Raw genomic sequence first — 19,082 nt, 5'->3', positions numbered from 1 at the left:
AGCCTCCCATGTTAGCCAAAAAATGGGTTCATCTCTGCCATAACATCTCACTTTTGCAGAGACCGAACTGGTAGGTTAAATGGGTATATAATGGGACCTTGTATCCTTTTACATTTTTGAGGGTAGCACTAATTCCTGCAGTTCCACACAGGATGACATAGTGCTTCTGATTTATTATTTTGGCCAGAGTCAACACGTTCAAGAGCTTCCACTTGGCCTCTCCTCACTTCTGGCTCTTGCCCCACAGGCCAGGGAACCAGTGCAAGGGTACTGCCAGCTACCAAGTATATCCATACCAATTATGCACTCAGAGACCAGGAAAATGACACATTGGCCCCACTGTGAGACAAACTTTGAGCCAAAACACTACTTGTCACCAGCTTCTGCGTCTTACAGGGAGCCATGAAAATGGTTTTGTGCCCTGTGTTAGAGTCATCTCAGAGCCTATATCCAACTATTCCTAAAAGGTTTGAATATTCTCTTTTCCATAGTGAATGCATGTTACCTGGGGAAACGGTCAAAGGTCCCTAAGGAAAGGACTGGGAGATTACACTATAAACACTGCACAGGCATTTCAGAACCATCTTTTCTTATGGCTCCCAGGACTGAGAATAGGCTCAGCTTCTCAGCTATGCTGGTTTTCCTTCACTAGCAGATCCTTAGGGCTAGAGAGAAAGGGAATCTCCTCTGGGACCTCCAGCGGGACACAATCAGCTATTATCTGATGTTCTATAGTAAATCCACTCTGACACGACTACTTTTCTGAGGCTTTCTTCAATATTCATCCACCGAATTCCAGCTTTTCCATCTATCATTTTTCCAACTTCAAGGAGCTATATTAGCAGTCTATTAGGAATACCTGTTGGTATCATTGCTAGAACATTAAACCCTAAATCATGGGATATCCTTACCCTGTACCCAGCATGCTCTTGTAGTCCCTGCCAATATACATTAGCGAGGTCCAGAGGTGTTTTGGATGAATAACCCATTTCCCGCCAAAGCAGGGCTAATATTTCCCATGGTCAGGCCATGGTGAGGCTGACTGAATGCACAGGCAGTGGTTTAGCAGTGATGAGGGGAGTTAGGGCAGACCTCAAGGAGGACCAGAATCATGTTTCAAGGCATACACCTCACGTGAAGGCTTTAAATGGTCTCCAAGCAAGGAGAGGGTGCTGTGACCTTATGGCAATGAGAGGGTTAGACAGTCCAGGGTAACTCTGGGAGGCTAGGTTTCAAGCAGTCACCTGCATGTTCTCCGCCCACATCTCAGGCTCTCATTCCTTCATCAGGCTCTGACATTAACACGAAGGCTTCCGAGGGCTATTAATGCAACAATCTTTGTAAAACCAGTAGAAAACTCCTAGAACTGAACTTTAAAATAGTCTGCCCTCTGACTTCAGGAAATGAGGCAGTTTTTAAATGCTACCACAGAGGCCTTTTGTCTTTCATATGTTGACCTGAGTTGAGAGTCAACACATCCGACACTTGTCATTTTCCTTCCTTGGTACGTGAATGGCAAAAAGTAGCTATTAATCAGCTTCACAGACCTTACCATTTCCCCACCTTGTTCAAATGCTGGAGACACTTTATAAGCAGTGCATTGCCCCCAGAGTCTCCATCGTGCATGCCCGAGGATATCACCAGCCCCATCCTACTCCATGGTTAATTAGGTTCTTATCAGCATCAGCAGCTGAAGGGCGGCCTTCCTTTTGTGCCTCTGAACTGAATTTACTCTCCTCTCAAAAATAAACTGCCAGATCCATCTTGCTCCTCTTCCCCAATCCCCTGAGACAACCTCTTCTGATAAGGTTACCGCATGACAGAAAGCAGACGAGATTGCAAAATACCTACAGGCAAAGAAAGCTCTTGTGAAACAAGGTACAGCTAAGAATGTGTCTTCCTGCCAGCATCCAGCTGGGAAGCAGGGAGGGGGAGAAAAGAGAGTGAAAAGAGAGAGATTGAGACAGAAGACTGACACCAGAGAGAAACGGAGAAATTGACCTGACTGAGCACCCGAACTTTCCAGGCGATAAACCCCCTTCTCTGAGGAGGAGTGAGAGAGAGGCAAAGAAAGGCCCCTGGGAAAGAACAGCGAATGCAAGCATGAGAAGGTGGGGCAGAAGTGAGGGCAAAATGTTCCTGGCCAAGGTGAGGAGAAACTCGTTTTTCTTGAAAGAAATAGCTTCATAGTAATTTGTTTCAAAAATCAATTCTTAATAAGCAAACCATAGCATAATGGCTCACTAGAGAACGTTATATTTAAATGACTAATGCTTGTCACTTTTCTGTAACGATAAGCTAGAATCACCCAGTGAGGACAGTGTGCCCTGGGAATGAATACACATAAATACTTACTTTCAGGATCCTAGGATATGACTTAGGAAGGCCTCTCTGTTGTCTTGCAGAAGCACTGGGAGAAACTGGCTTCTTTAAGAAAGAGTTTTAAACTCAATAGGAAATAGAGACTATGCCATTGAGTCATATTAATATTCCTAGCATACATCATTGCATGATGGATTTTTTTCTACCTGCTGAGCTCATTCTCCCGTTCTGTAGGGTTTGGTGGTTTGGCCAGACAGTTAGTTCTCTAAGACACATCTGGCTATGTCATTAAGTTATTCCTGAATGTTTTGGCTATTGCCAAAGCGGTCTGCTGGTTAAAAAAGAAAAAAATCAGAGTACCATCTTGGGAAATATTACTCTTGCCAACCATTGTTTATTATCCATCTCAGTTATACAGACAAACTATTTTTTAGCATCTCTTAAAATCCTTTGAGAGAAAAATGCAGTGAAGAATTTGTCTTTATATTTAAAATTAGTCATAAGAACATAAAATTATTTATGTTCTTCCTTATTTATAACACACTGATTAGAGATGTCAAAATGATCGTAAGTATAGAGGTTCTTCCAACATATTTCCATCTTCGGGGAAGTAGAAAACATCCTCCAAGAGCCTCTCCCTTCAAATTCTTAATAAAAAGAGGAATATAGGTGGAAACCCTAGACATTCCTTTCATTTCCCCCCCTTCATTTTATACTCTTGCTGATCTTTGAGTTTTTGGGTGTTCGAGATGGTGAGAAAGTATTTCCAGTATGTGACTCACCTCCAGGTAGCAGATAGAAAAAGTTGAAACCTTGTACTTTTATTCTCACTCTAAATATGTAACTCTTTTACTGGTGACAATTTTATTACAAAGTATTTAATAAAAAATACATACTGATTTTTCACAAACTTAAAAGCTAGTATTTTTTAACTAACCTGCATGCCAGACACTCTTCTAAACACCTCCCTATTATTCACTTCGTCATCCCAACAACTCTATGAAATGGGTTCTATTTTTATCTTTATTTTCCCGATGGAGAACTGAGGCACCACGAAGTGATGTCACTTGCCCACGTAAGTGGTAGAGCTGGGACAGAAATCAGGCACCTTTGTGTCAGAGCTTGTGTTCTTTCTTACCCATTAAGTTAAACTGCATGGGCATTCTCTTTCCTTATTCACAGCTGAGAGGAAGCTAGATGTGACACCTTGATGGGACAGGGGAGGAAGAAGCATTTCTTTCCCAGCCCCCATTTCCATTCCCTTCTTTACCATCTGTTTGAAAGTCTGATGGTCAATTTGATGTCAGAAACCTTGCAGCATTTTCTCTTATTTTCTAATGTGACATAAATAACACTCATAAACCACATATGTGTAAAAAGAGAAAATGCACATGAGAGAATGCCAAATCGCAGCCTACAAAGGCATCGTGTCTGTTTCTAGCTGTTATTACCACTCCAGTTCGAGGTGCCAGCAACAGCTCATCTGAACCATTTCAATAATCTCCTGACTGGTGTCCTTGCTTTTGCTCTTGCTCTCACTCTAATAATATCAGTCCCAACCTTGACGTCTTTTCATTGCAGTCTGAGAACCTCCAATCTCTTCAGGACCTTTCAAGTTAAGGTTTCTGGATACTTCTCCAGTCTTTTCCTTCTATTAACAACTTGTCAGCTTCATTGAGTTTCTTGCAGATTTAAAAAAAAAAAAAAAAAAAAAAAAAAAACAACTCTGTTTCTATATTCCTGAGGATCTTGGCACCTGCTCTTTCTCTTTCTCTTAATTGCTTATAAGACTGATTCCTGTACTCATGTACGTTTTAAATGTTACTTCCTCAAAGAAGCTTTCTCCCTCACTTCCATTCCCAATATTTTTGTTCCATTCTCTTTGTTACTGTTCCTTTTCTCTGAAACTCTTATAATATACTTTGTTATAGTTTGTTCTAATATACTTACTTGTGCCATTGTTGAAGTCAATCTTGTTTATTAGACTTACTGAATACCCAGCACACGCATCACAGTATGTCACATAGCATTTACCACCAGGTGGCGCCAAAGCACAGCAGGGACCGGAGTGGATTTGGGTCACAAGACCGACCTTTAAAGGGGCTCCAGGCTCCTCCTGGTTAGTCTATTAACCTGGTGATATCACCGAGCCGTATTTGAATTTTTGGACCACCTCCCTCCCCAAATATATTAAAGTGAGGCTTTATAGTATTGTGTTTGGTTCTGATTCTATACTCTAGAAGAAGGTTGATAGATGAGAGAAATAGAACATATTTTTGATGAACTAGACCTGTCTTGGTTCTGAAGACAACAACTCAAAAGGCTCAGAGACACAGGACTTATATAAAAATAAATGACTATGATAATAATTCAAGTTATACTGAAACCTACTTTGGATGTCATGACAAAAGTGCCAACCACTTGAGTTGTTCAGTAAGAGACAGATGCTTAGTTGCTCCCAGATCATATAAGAGCCTGAAGCTGCCAGTGGAGGTTGGATTACATGACCCCAGTGAATTGCAGTCTTGAGAATCTGTTTCTGGAATCCAATTGAAATGTTTCAAAATATACAAAAGTCTTTTAAGGGTGGTAGTTTTGGAACTATTGATATTCCTCTTCAGGAGAATGACAATTGTCCTTTATGGCCATAACATAGTCAAAAGTGCTTAGATAATGGAATCAGACTGACCTGAATTGAAATCTGAATTCTGTCACTTTTTAGGGATGTGCCTTTAGACAAGCTATTTCTACCTCAGTTTCCTCTAAATGGGACAATAATACCATATTCTGAGTTATCGTTAAGCCTCTGTCAGGCCAACACCGTTACTTACATTTGATTTTTAAAAAAGATAGTCCATTCTTCTGTAAGGTAAACAATGATTAAAAACCAACAAATGGGCCATCCTGACCAGCAACACCACCAAGAAAACTCAGAATTTCTCTTTAGCCTATTCCAAAAATGAAGATTATTTCTGAGTCACCTTTTAAATGGCAAATAATGTAGGAAGACTGAAATTAAAGATATGTTCTATTTATTAAATATATTTTAAAAATAGAAATAGTTTGGAAGCTATTTTCCTCTTTTCCTGTAGGGGCTGGGCACAAATGCTCTTTTCTTTTGGCTTTCCATCCTCTGGATAATTAGGAAACAAGATTTTGTGCATTTGAAGAAGTGCTTGAAAAAACACTTCTGCATCCACAGGAGTGCTAGAGAGACAAAAAGACCTTTATTTTTATTAGCTTCAGCAGCTTAGTGGAATTAAAAAGATCACCCATGACTCATACAGTGAGAAGCAATATTGAGCGGTTGAGAGACAAGTTTCAGGGGCTTTGACAATAAACCTCACGCCAGATGCTCCCTTTGCTTAAGCCCTGAAAATGAGTGTGACACTGGCCTAAGATTCAGGGTAGTTTATTCGAATATTCCAATCAATATCTGTATATAAAATAAAAGAATAATGTGAAATGTATTTCATTATATGTTTTTCTACAATGAATGTACAACAGCGGCAGGGCCCTGGACTCCGAGGTCAGAGAGGTGGGACCTCATATCAACCTTACTTCTCACTTGGGTGTGAGAGTCGCTGGGTCTCACTTATAAGTCACTGGAACCCAGGCCTCAGTCTCCTTATCTGTGAAACTGGAAGGTTGAATGAAGCAAATGATCTCTCAACTCTCAAGTTCCCCTCAGCTCTTCAATTCTCTGACTCCATGCATTAAAATGTAGCCATTTCTTCAGTCAATAAAGTCCATCAGTCACTACCTGAAAAAGCCATCGATCACCAATGTGTTGGGCACTTGGGTTCCATTTATTCAACAACAAATATTTAATGAGCTCTGACTGGGTGCCAGGCCCTGTCCGTAGCTCTGAGGATACAGTAATGTTAAAAAAAAAGAAAGAAGTTCTTACCTTTCTGTGCTTTATATTCTAAAGGGGACACGGATGTAAAACAAACAAATAAGTAAAATACCTACTATGTTAGAGAGTGAGACGTGCTATGGAGAAAGCCGGGAGGAAATGTCCGGGGTTGAATTTTGGGGTCTCACTGGGAGGGTCACTTTTGATTAAAGATTAGGAAGAAGATGAGCACGTAAACCATGTGGGCGTCTGGGGAGAGAACATTTCAGGGAGAGGAAAAAAACATCTCAGAGCAGAGGTGTGCCCGGCAGGTCCAAGTATCAACAGAGAGACCAGTGGTGTGGATGGGACAGAATGCACGAAGGGCAGAGTTAACAGGAGGTAAAGTGTATCCATTCAGATTCTGGAAGGAGGAGTGGCCACTCCCACAGAGTAATTGAGAAGTTGGTGAAGTGGGTATTTATAAAGGTCAGCAGAGTTAAGAGAAGCAAACAAAAGATGGTGAAAGCCCCAGGCAGGTCTAGAACAACGAAGCATGATTCCCTACAATAAACTGGTATATATACAAATTAGTACACAAAGCATCAAATTACTAGTATTTTATTTGCATTTAGTTTTAAAAAAAATACCAGACAAGCAAGGAGAGGTGACCAAACACAGAAGGGCTGTCACTGTAGATGTAGGACAGGGTGGAAGAGAGGGTCCCGATAGGGCCCAAGGGCCTGGGTACAATGTGGACCTGGCAAGGACAGGGCCAGGGAAGTAAGTAACCCGCCCTTTTTCCTCCTACTCCTCTACCTCTCGCCAGTGCCCCCCACTGTCCAAACCCACCTGGAAGCCAGGGGATAGAGGACCTGTTTATTCCCTTGGCGTGGTCACAGGCCAGCCTCCTAGGGCACAGATCAGGGGGACAAGGGTGGATTAAAAGAGCAAAGAATACCCAGCACATGAGGACAGAGAAGTAATTAGGATCTAGATCATACAGCGCCTCAAAAATCATAGTGACCAAGTAAGGACTGTTTTTTTTTTGTTGTTTTTTTAAATTAAATTTATTGGGGTGACAATTGTTAGTAAAATTACATAGATTTCAGGTGAACAATTCTGTAATACATCATCTATAAATCCCATTGTGTGTTCACCACCCAGAGTCAGTTCTCCTTCCATCACCACATATTCGATCCCCCTTACCCTCATCTCCCACCCCCCCGCAGAGAACCATGTAATTTCACTGATATGTGGTATATAAACCAAAAACAACAAAAGAACAAGACAAACAAATGAGAAACAGAAACTCATAGACACAGACAATAGTTTAGTGGTTGCCAGAGGACTGTTTTGTAGTAATGTTGCAAAACATCACTGATGTTGTATAAAAACTACATCCCTTCCATTTAACATTTGCCACATTTGCTCCATCACCTTTCCTCTCTCTTTCCTTGTGTACACACACACACACACACACACACACACACACTTCTTGACCTTTGCCCTGTCACCCCTAAGTAATCCTATAATCCAGGCTGTATGTCTCAAAACCAAGAGCGCTCTCCTACAGAATCACCTTTAATTAAGAAATAAATACTGATAAAACCCTCTTGTCTAATTGTCTAATTCATAGACTCTTCAAATTTCGTCAACTGTTCCTGGGATCCCATCCAGGAACACAGGTTGCCATGTCGTTGCCATGTCCTGTGAGTCTTCTTCAACCTGGAACAGTTCCTCGGCCTTTCCCCCCTTTCATTCCGTGACAGTTTTAAAGAGCACAGCCCTTTCCTTCCGTAGGACACCATCACCCGGGTACTTCTTCACGTGCAGTCTCAGGCCATGCATTTGGGGCAGGAACACCACAGAAATAATGCTGTGCCCTTCTTAGTACCTCGTCTCAGGGGACACGCAAGGCCAAGCCACTGCCACTAGCGGGGATTTTACCCTTGTTCACCTATCAGCTCAGTTTTCGTTTGTCAGATTTCACCATTTTCACCAAAATATAGTCATTTTTCCATTTTTACTTGATTGATTGTATTTAAAGTCATGGAGAGATAGCCCCATATTATGTAAATAGTCTATCCTTCATCAAAATCTACCCATTAGCCTTAGCATCCATTGACAATTCCTTTTGGAATTAATAACCACTATGATAGTTGGTTGCCAAATAGTGGCTGTTTTCATCCATCTTCTTATGTACTATGCAAGTTGATAGTCAATAGTAAGGTAAAGGTTTGCCTTTCCCTTCATTTATTTATTCATATATTTATATCAGTAAAATTATCACATATATACCATACATACATTTATATGTAAAATAGGAAGATACAAGTTCCTATTTTATTCAATGTTTTGTAAGCTGGAATTCTTATTTACTTTGATGCTCTGTCACTAATTTGGTTACAAAGAGTCTCTTCAAGTTGGCCCTTTTGTCCTTTGACACATCACCATCATTCTTTAAGCTTTTCCTTTCTCCAGGCCTCCCTTCCAGTTGCACTGCCTTAGTCCTGGACTCAGCCATATCTCCAAGGAGCCTTGGTTTCTCTTATGGAGGGCGGTATTTAGAAACCCAAATCTGGATCCTTAGCATACCAATGATTGCAAAGGTGTTATTGTTTCTGGGCTCTGGCAGCAGACTGAGGTAGGAAATATATGCCTGTGCATGTGTACACAAACACACACACATATACACTTAGGCACATGTATTGTATGTAGCTATTTCTGTATCTATCTTTGTTTATATCTTTTTTTAAAGTATGAGTTCATATCAATACTTTAAACTCTAATCCAACACCTTTTGACAAGTCAAATAAGATGAGGACTCAGCTTGCATTTAGCAAAGTGGAGTTCCTTAGAGACTTTTCTAAGAATATTTCTAATGGAATGGTGGAGCCCAAAATCCATTTGAGTAGGTTCAAGTAAGTAAGAGGAAACAGTGTGTAAGACAACACTTCAAAGATATGTTGCTGTAAAGGCAAAGAGAGAAGCATAGTACTAATTGGATTTGTTATTAAATTGGAAGAAATAATGGCATAGTTATACAGACACGATGTTGCCACAGAGAAGAACAAAAGGATTTTCCATGTGCAGTAACAGAAGAGTAAGGAGAGCATCTGGGCAAAGACGCAGGTCAGTGGGTAGACATGGTGGGAGCATGCTGAAATTGTCTTCTAATTGAGGAGAGAGTAGGAATTAATCATTTGGTAGAGTGGCTTAGTAGAGGGAGATAAGGAATACAGTAGTTGTGTAAATTTGTTTTAGTCCGTTTGGCTGCAGAGGTGAAATGATCACGACTAGTGGTATAACCAAATGAGAGAACTGAAGGAAGACAGAGGAGGGAGTTGAGAATATTTGCTGGGTTGTGATTGACAGTGGAATTTAAGCTAGGAAAGGAAAGAGGAGCTGGTGATAGGATCAATGATTTGAAAGTCCTGGCGATATCGCAGGGCAGATGCAGTGGGGTTATTAGGAGTGAGCTGGAGAGATCTGAGGTCAGAGAGTAGCATCTTTGAAATTGAGATTATGGGGGGATGGCAGTTATTTATAGTGATGAGGTCAATGATATGGCAAAGGACATGTGTGGTTGAGGTAAGATAGAGGGGAATGTATCAAGGATTAAGAGGCCAGAGTACTGGGTAGGTCATTTACAGGGATATGGACGAAGTGGAAGAGATTTACACCGGCAAGAAAATAAGATCATCAGGGAATAAGGTGCAATGCCCCAGCAGTGACAGGTGGTGGCAATAAAAAGGGTCAGGGAGTACTATATCCTGATAACATGAGATGCAAAAGCAGACGTTTCTAGGGCTAGAGGAAGAATGATCTGAAACCAGCGATGAGGACCGAGGAGGACACAGATCCCCTTCTACAGGCCACTGCAATGAGAGGAGCGGGAAGGAAAACAACCATTACATGGAGGGCAGCTGAGAAAGTAGCATCCTCAACTAAGCTCCAGATATTTTTAGAGCAAAACATGAAGGAAATGCTCAGAGACATGGAGAGGATACAGGGAATTTCATATTATTAAAACTTTGAGTTATAGAAAACACAGGAAAGGGCTCCCCAAAACTGTGGAGGCATAAAAGATGGGGCCATAAAGGCAATATACAGAGCCACCTGGAGAGGAGAGTGGGGGTGAGGAGCAACAACTGACCACGTGGTGGTTTACACCCACAAAAATGAGGAGGGGATGAGACTAAGCCCCAGGGTCCTATGGCAGATGGAGGAGAGACTGTAAGCACTGGCAGTGATGGTGGGTTCTCCTTAGCTGCACATAGGGATAGAGACCTCAACTGACTCCTGATGTGGAGGCATAAGATCCCACAGAGGCACAGTCATCCTCTGCCCTCAGAAGCATTCTGCCTACTGAGGGGTGATCTCAACCTACACTCACAAGCTCGCCTTAATTCCTGTTGACAGTGGTGAACGGGACACACTTGATGATGCAAATGTCCTCATTTATAATGCATATATGCAAGTGTGCGTGTGTGATAAAATGGTAGCCCTCTTTGGAGATGTCTTATGAAATTAAACTACAACAGTGAAAGTGACAGCGACACCCTCCTGGAGGACAGTCCTTATTTCGGGTGCCTCTTACAGATGGTCACTCTAGCCTCCACTTTCCAGTCTCTGTTGGTAAGGACTCCTGCCCCTTCTCAGTCTGGATCAGTAAGAACTGAGTTCCCCACAAGCAGAGAATGTTAGCATCTGAACCTGGAAGCATCCTCTGTTTCTCCAGGTCTGAATGGTGTGCCTTTGTCTTGTAACGTTTCCAAATACATGGGGAAAAAGTGGAGACCAAAGTCCTCCACACTGAACTTACTAGTGAAGACCCAAGGGCAAGTTAGAGACCTGGGATATGGGTGTAAATATCCTCTGTGTATCTTAATGCTGTTACAAGTGTGACTGAAGAAAATCTGCTAAATTATTAGTAGTGACATTCCCATCCCCCCGACCCTGACCTTCTTAGATGAGTGGATCCTGAGATTCTTTTTGTTGAGCAAGTTGATAGAGGAACATGCAATACTGTAGATCCAAAAGGGAGGGAGGGAGGGAAGGAAGGAAGAAAGGAAGGATGGAGAGAGACAGACAGTGTGTGTGGGGGGGAGGATATCATATATAAAAATGGGAAAGAGAAACACTGAGGGATGATGCAGAGATCAGAGAAGAGGAAATACAGGTGATAGGGGCTGGAAAAGAGCTAAAAGAAAAGGCAAAGAAGAAAGTCATTGAAAGCTGGTAAGAATATTGACACTGATCCTAGAGAGAAAAATTAAAGAAATAGTAGAGACGGTTAAGTGGTCGTTGAGAAATGCACTCTTAGCTATGAGATGCTAGCTCCCTCCTCTGTCTCCCTAAACACATTTCAATAACATTCTACCCTAGGTTTATGTTTTTCATTGTTGCACTTATTTTTATTGTTAGGGATGATGAGCTGGGAGATTGCATTCCAGCTGGGTGCTGTGTGAAAGCAGGCCTGTCCACGGAGGCTCAGGTATGAGCCTTTCTCCCTTATTTTTATGGTGGCTCCGCTTTCCTTGGAAGCAAACCACAGCTGACTTACATGTTTGCTTGTGTGTCCACTGTATGTGGACACTGCTGTACTAGCATTGCAGTGAGTATGCTCAATGTCATGCTTCATGAATTTCACACTCGAAAACTAAAACAGAATAGAATTGGAACCCCGCATTTTCCTACGTGGGTATAAGCACTTCCGTGCTGCAAAGCTCTAACCCAAGCCTTGGGTCTGTCGTCCCAAGGCTGTATCACGAAATTCAGCACCGAGGGAATGCAAGTGGGCCCTGCACTGGTCTGTTCAGCTTGAAATCAGCCTCCATTTCTGAGCAGCCTTGGGGTACTGCATTAAAAAGCATATGTTCAGATTCTTCACCTGTAAAAACTGGGTGACTTACAGTATTTGCTAAAGCATGTAAATTCCTTAGCGCAGTGCTCAGCACAAATCCCTTAACGAATGTTAGTTAGTATTAAAGTTATAATAATTCCTGACTTTGGAACATTCGATTCCCTATTTCCCTTTAAGGCAAAGTCTCAATTAATTTTGTAACCTACATTTACTTTTCAAAATCCAAAGATTCTTTTAAACAAATATCTGGTGAAAGAATATATATTGATGACTAAAGATTTTTGTGGCTCCATGTTTGTTTGTTTATTTGTTTGGTTTATCCATAAGAAAACCAATATCCATTTAAAACCATTCTTTCCTAAAGGTGGATTTTTAAAGGATTTATATGTCAGAGAATTTTATTAACAAATAGAAATAAATTATGTTCTCTTTTTTCCCAAACTACTATTCTAAACTGTTCTGATGCCTTTTCCTGTTTTCACTATTTATTTCAGTTTTAAAAATACATGCTATGTTGTTGTCGAAATAAAACTGTAAAATAAAAATCTAATTTTTTTTTGGCTGGTATCATTCACAAATAACTTATCAATTGCTCCATTACTGAAGTATTCTTTTAATGTTGGTCTCCAGGTAACTTTGTTCACAATATGCCTAACAAAACATATATATCCAGGACAACTTAATAGTTACTCATAATCTTATATTATTCTTAAATGGATTTAACTCTTCTCCCCTATATTTTGCATTATAATACCTACTTTAAAAAAAAAAAAAGCTTTATATTGTTTCTATGCTCTGCTCCTGCAACGTAATGCTTGTTAATTATTCACATCTGATATTATTTCAGTGTTTTCATTTCCACTGTTCTAATATTCTCTGTTGCATTTAACTCCATGTAGACTCAAATACAACTCTGCAATAAGGAACTGCATATAAATTCAATCTCTGAGGTCTATTATTTTTTTCTCTAGCTGATTTCAATTCTTATGCATATTTTTGTGATTTTGGCACTTCTTTAAATTTTGCAAATTTTAATATTGATAAAATTTACAAATACTTACTTTCCTGATAAATAGCCACAACCCAGTACCTATCAGTGTCACAATTTATAGGTAAAGTGGTTGGTTTTCACTTGAGAACTTGATGTCATTGGGCATCTGTCATTGGGATCATGCAAAAATCTCACCTAGTTGAAGTCGGAAGGAAAGAGCCTAACATTTTATGTGTATCATCAATTAATCAATAAAAAGGGAGAAAGTAGATATGTAGATGGATGAATAGATAGATGATAGACAGATGATTGATAGGTAGAAAGATAGATAGATAGATAGATGACAGTATCATAAATACTGCTCTTTTATTTGAATTACAAGAATCTCCAGTAAATCTTTCTTGGCAAAATGTCCCAAAGCTACACCCTCAATGTCAAAACAAATACACCATTCTTTAGTCTATGAATTCCCTGCAACTCTCTCAGTAGTTGATCTAACTGACAGCTCAGCTCCTTTGGTTTCTTTAATACTCTTTCCTTTGGAACAAGGCGGAATTGATCTTGACTAGTCATCTCTCTAGGGTAGACGATCTGCCCTGTAAATGATTATACAGTTTACAATGAAAAGGTAAACAAATGAACACTCTCACTTATGATTAATTAAAGAAGGGTTAGGTTTCAGTAACGAGTTAGCCCAAATTCAAAATGGCTCAGTTTGATAGACAGTTATTTCTTGCTACCTTAACAGTCCTATCTGGGCCAATGAATGAGTGTGGTGTACAGAGACCCAAGCAGGTAGAGAATTTCATTTCCATTGCAGGCTCTCATGGTCACCCTTTTAATGACTTCATTTTATGGTAGTTGAAAGGATGGCAGTGAGATGAATACAGGAAAACTTGAAGAGAGAGTCATGTTTAGAACCAACTTATTGGAATGGTTTCCAATGTTAAATGGTTAGAAAGTTTATAATCTGTCCTGATTCCATTTTTAACCTTGGAAAGCATTTCAGAAAGTTCCTAATTGTTATACTATTTTACAAGTTTTTGCAACACAAAATCTTGCATTCTTTTCCATTTATTTTGCTAAATGACATTTCTGGCACTCAGGCACAATTTTAGTAAGTAATCTGCTCTCTAAAATAGGCTGTATTTCTTTTTTAACATTCTGAAGTGGTAGCAAATAACAAAATGAAGGGAATAAAAAACATGCCATGATTATAGCACAGGTATCTCCAAGTTATAAAAGAAGTATTTATAATACCAAAACATTCATATCTATATATCTATATCTATATCTCTGTCTCCTTATTACGGCTGTATTCTGTTAGAGACAACTTACCTGGTTCAGTTATTTTCTATTTTTATATTTACTTATTAACTTACTTTTTTTGTGTTTGGTAGCACACATGGCAAAAAACAACAACCAAAAAGCTTCTGATATGGTGTGAAAAATTATAAAGATGAAAGAAAAATTCAGTCTATCGATTTCGGTAACACTCACTTCATATTTATTTTCTGACATTTTAACGTTGTTAATAATTTCTCTCTCTTTGGCCCCAAATTTAGCTCAATACTGGACCTATGGGCTATTTTGAGAACTGTTGCTCTTTCTTAGAGAAAAGCTTCCGAGAGTACTGAACTGTTGTCATAATAAACTGTTGGCCCTCTGAATTTCATCTGCTGGGTTCTGGTGTTTGCTACTTGGCACTTGAGCTGATGTAGATTTTGGCATCTTCGGTAATTTTTTATTGCTCTATGATTTTGACCAAACTTGGGCTGTCTCACCATTTCTTTTCTTCCTTGGGTAAACTTGATTAACAGCTATACTGGAGGTGCCAAAAACATGTATACAAGTGGCCACCTTGGACAACGTTGCTCAAGCAATAGTTCGCCGTAATCAGAAATGTCTGGTAACCATTTTGAGAACCTCTTATAATTGCAGAAATCAAACATGACTTGTATTTATCTTTTGTTTTCGGTATATATTATTACAACTTTAATTGTTTTTTCCTTTCTTAAAATGTGTACACATTTTTTTGGCACCCTCTGTAGACAGCTTTCTTACACTCTTTCCTATGAGGCTTTCTGCTAGCATCTTTGAGTTTGAACAATCCATTGCAATTCTCCGCATTGCTCTCCTTGGTGAAGGTGATAGTCCTTGGGGTGACAGGCCTGGGACAGGATGCCTCGAGAATTGGAAGGGCCTCAAAGCAGCGTGGCACCAAGGTCATGTAATCAGTGATCCACCTGCCACTGGGACTCAGATTTCCTGATCCTCACTTTCAGTTCAGCAGACCATCCTGTCTTTGTCCTTCTCTAGTGTTTTGTCTTCTGTGTGTCAAAGGGCATTAAACACAACCTGCTTGCCTGTTTCTTCTGTGTTAACATGACATACAGGATGGATTTCAGAACAAGCTGCTCCCAGAGTGCTTTCTGCAGAAAGATGGAAAAGAAGTTCAACAAACAGTTCCAGTTCAGAGGCAGCCAGTGTGGGTGGGTCGGATTCTCTCCCCAACCCATTCCATGCCCCAGCATCACGGAGGCATCACCCTGCAGGGCATGCAAAGGCCACTTATGGAGACAGTATTTCCTGCCCCTTTCCAACCATCAGTAAGGAAATACTTCTAGTATGAACTGCCTCAGTGGTGTCATCTCAAGCCATCCAGCCCCAAGAGGTCAAGGACTAGCCCAGGAAGCTTTCTCTCACTTATTTTTATTGCAATTATGATATCTATCTATATCAGAATGCCTGGAGGATTCCTTTATCTCATGACTTTATGTAAGATACCTATACCACATTTTCTACACAATTAACTTAGCACAAATGCCTAAATCACACTAATTATATACAGCCAGTTTCTAGAATAAACTTTTTGTTCTTCTTTGCAGAATTCAGTTAAAACACCCAGCCAATGCCTCAAAAACCCACTTTGTTCAATTCTTGGAGGGGTTCCTCTTCTTTCATCACTCAGGTTGGCCTGGATCACTTATGTTTCTACCACCTGTTCTTGTCACAAGATGCTCGTTCAAGAATGGCTACTGTTTGTGTTACTATTTCAGATAACGCTCAACTTTTACAGCTGCAATTTATCCAAGATTACAGATACAAGAGTTTTATTGATTGTGTTTTTACAGACATTGATTTTCTCCACCGACATTGTCCATACCTAGTGGGAAGAAATGTCTTTCAGTCTTTCATGTACTGTCCATTCACTTGCCTGTGTTTTTTGTCTAACCAAAGGTGCCTACATTTTGTATCTACCAAAAGGTTTCTTACGAGAATGAAATACTTATCGGTTGATGAATACTTGAAGAATGTTAGGTTTGTTTACATTTTATATTATTTCATTCAGTTGCTACCACAAAGATTTTGTGATGAAGAGGGTAAATATAATCCAAAATTTAGTAATGAAGTGTAAACTGAAGTTCATACTTGAGAGTTTAGTTTCTCTAGACAGGGCTAAACTAAGGAGCCCAGTGTCTTCTATCTTGAAGCTGTGTCAATTTAGAGAGATTTTAATCTTAATTATAGTGCCACTTCTTATTAGCATATGATTCTAGGTGTGTTACTCATCATCAGTTTTCTAATCTGTAGAATGGGGATAATATTACCTACCTCGTTACAATGTTGTAAGGACTGAATGAAGTTATTCATATGGAACACTTAAGATATTGCCTTATACATAATGAGAGTCCAATAAATATTATCAATTGTAACTGAATTAGGACATAAAATCTGTGCCCTTTCATCTGTTCACTTTGATGCTTTTGACTTTTTCTGATGTTGATTTCAATTTTTTAATTTAAATTTCTTTAAAATTCCCTTGAAAAACATCTGCTTTTAAAATTTGAGTTGAAAAGGCATGGAAAAGAACTGGTCTTGAGAAGCCATGATATTTGGACCCAGCAGATGTCTCCATTGATAAGTGTTATAGAGTTAGTGGTTCAGTTCCTATTTACAGGAAGTTCGGAAAATCCAATTAAGGAAATTGAAAAAAATGTGGAGGAGATTTGGGGATGAGTTTTGAGGACCCCATAACTCCCATAGTAGTCCATGGCCATTGGATCTGTTTTGTTAGTTTCTTCTTTCCTAGTATTACGGAGGCCCTGTAGAAAGCTCCAAGGATATGAGTTGTGCTGTAAGTACTAGAGATCCAGGGAATGGTCAGGCTTGATGTTAATTAACATAGAGAACTGGTGTTAACACTGAGGATTATGCTGAGGAGAAACTGGCGCTTTATGGAGAGTCCTGGGATCCTACTGCACATTTTACCATCAGTTTTTAGCTCTCTGCTGAATGAGAGCAAATGAAACAGGGACGTGCTGACATGTGCATTAAGGGTCGGGAGATAAGAACCTGCATTTGCCGCAGGCAAAGCGATAAAAATCAGGTATAGAGGAAACATATTTCATTTTTCAAATCTGTTTGTTAGCAGTGAGGGGAAATGAAAAACATCTATAAAAATTACTTTGCGTGCTCTTTTAAATGTAAGTCATCAAAAGGCAACATACCTAATAGAGGACCACATGTTGAGATAGAATATATGGGTAAATTATATTAGATTGGTGCAAAAGTAATTGCGATATTTGCAATTATTTTTAACACATTTTTTGTGGGAAACGAGTAAACTCGTCACATCGCCTCTAGTTGGAACCGGCAAAAATTTTGCAAAGTAAATAAATAAGACGTCTTTTTAAACTAAAACACTGAAAGTTTCATAGAAAAATATCAAATAGATCGAAAGATATGAGTATTTTACGGAAAGTCTAATTTTGGCGAAAAAATGTCAAAAAAGCCCCGCGTTATGACGCGATTTGGCGGGAAAATGCCCGCTTACAAATTAACTCTTTAAACCGCAACCACTTTTGCTCCAACCTAATAGCTTCTTACTAATGAAATAAATCAATTTAAAACTCCTTTGAATGTTCAAATCATGAATACTGGTTTTAAATATTTCTCTCTAGTATTGATTGTCTATTTGGTAGCTGAGCGGTGGATTACAAGCAAAAGGCTACCTCACAGGTGACACCTTGGTATCCAAGGAGGCTTAGGTTCTAACTTCTGAAATGATTCCCAGGGGAAAATGGAAAGATTCCTGCCCCTGAGAGAAAAAAAGGTTATGTAATACAGATGATTATTGATGAAAATAAGGTGCAAGTGAGGAAGAGAAAATGCATTTCAACATTACTAACATTATTAATGTTTGCAAGTATGACGCTATAGTTTATATTGTTTTCTTTAGCATATACATAGTCACCTAGGATGAGGCATAAGAGCAAGTGTGTGCCCAGAGAAAAAATACAAAACATCACTTTTAATGACACTTTTTAGATCTGCTTCAAAGCTTAGTATTTGAGAGGCAGGTAGTATACAGTCCAGGAGGGATTCAAAACTTGTTAATATGCATAAATATACCTTGAAGACATTCATCAGAATTCCACTGAGAGACATACGCTTCTAAAATCAGTATTGCCAATAGTCTGTCATAATTTATTCTCAAACATCTATGCATATGCTTTAGCATATTCTTCTAAATTGGGAAATAAAGCAGTTTTGTAAAACTGAAAATGTCATGCAATGACGTCTTTTAAAGCAATTATATGATATAGTATTTTTCTTACTGGAATGCAAAAATGAGCAAGGCTTGTATTTTTAAATGATCTTATTATTGTTTGTCATGAAGAAAAGGATTGAGCATGCACATGGAATGATTCTTATAAGTACTTCCCATTATCTTTTAAACCAAAACTTTACCTAGGAAATGATGTACTCTCAAAGATAGAACACTAAGTAGGTCACTGCCTCCTAAACGTTTTCCTCCCAGTATTTCATGAGAAACATGTATGTCTGTGTCTAAATGTTGTGCATATATTAGAAGCACTTCTCAAAAACACACATAATTGCAGAGAAGATGATCTTATAATTTTCATAAATTTTAGCTACAAAAATGTTAATACCTTGTCCAATACACTCTGAAAGATCACCTTTATATTTCTATTCAATGTTGTATTAAGTTACATTTAACTATGTCTTAAAATTGAGGCTCTTGAATAGTCTTTAAA

General features: G+C 39.2%; 1 protein-coding gene and 1 long non-coding RNA gene across 2 annotated transcripts in view; one reads left to right on the top strand and one right to left on the bottom strand.

The window, feature by feature from the left end:
• LOC141567262 (uncharacterized) overlaps positions 1-19,082 on the top strand; it is an 80,128-nt gene that overhangs the window by 33,171 nt on the left and 27,875 nt on the right. The gene's annotated exons all lie outside the window — the stretch shown is intronic.
• Positions 7,414-19,082, bottom strand: part of MINAR2 (membrane integral NOTCH2 associated receptor 2) — a 74,048-nt gene continuing 62,379 nt past the window's right edge. The window contains exon 6 of the transcript XR_016021341.1: positions 7,414-15,452. The gene's annotated coding sequence lies outside the window, so the exon portion shown is untranslated. The remainder of the gene's footprint in view (positions 15,453-19,082) is intronic.

Source organism: Rhinolophus sinicus, chromosome 5 (genome assembly GCF_057876585.1).
Source record: "Rhinolophus sinicus isolate RSI-liver-muscle chromosome 5, RSI-T2T, whole genome shotgun sequence".
In the NCBI taxonomy this organism is placed as follows: Eukaryota; Metazoa; Chordata; class Mammalia; order Chiroptera; family Rhinolophidae; genus Rhinolophus; species Rhinolophus sinicus.
Note: the sequence above shows the minus strand (reverse complement) of the source record. Positions and strands in the feature narration are given on the sequence as shown.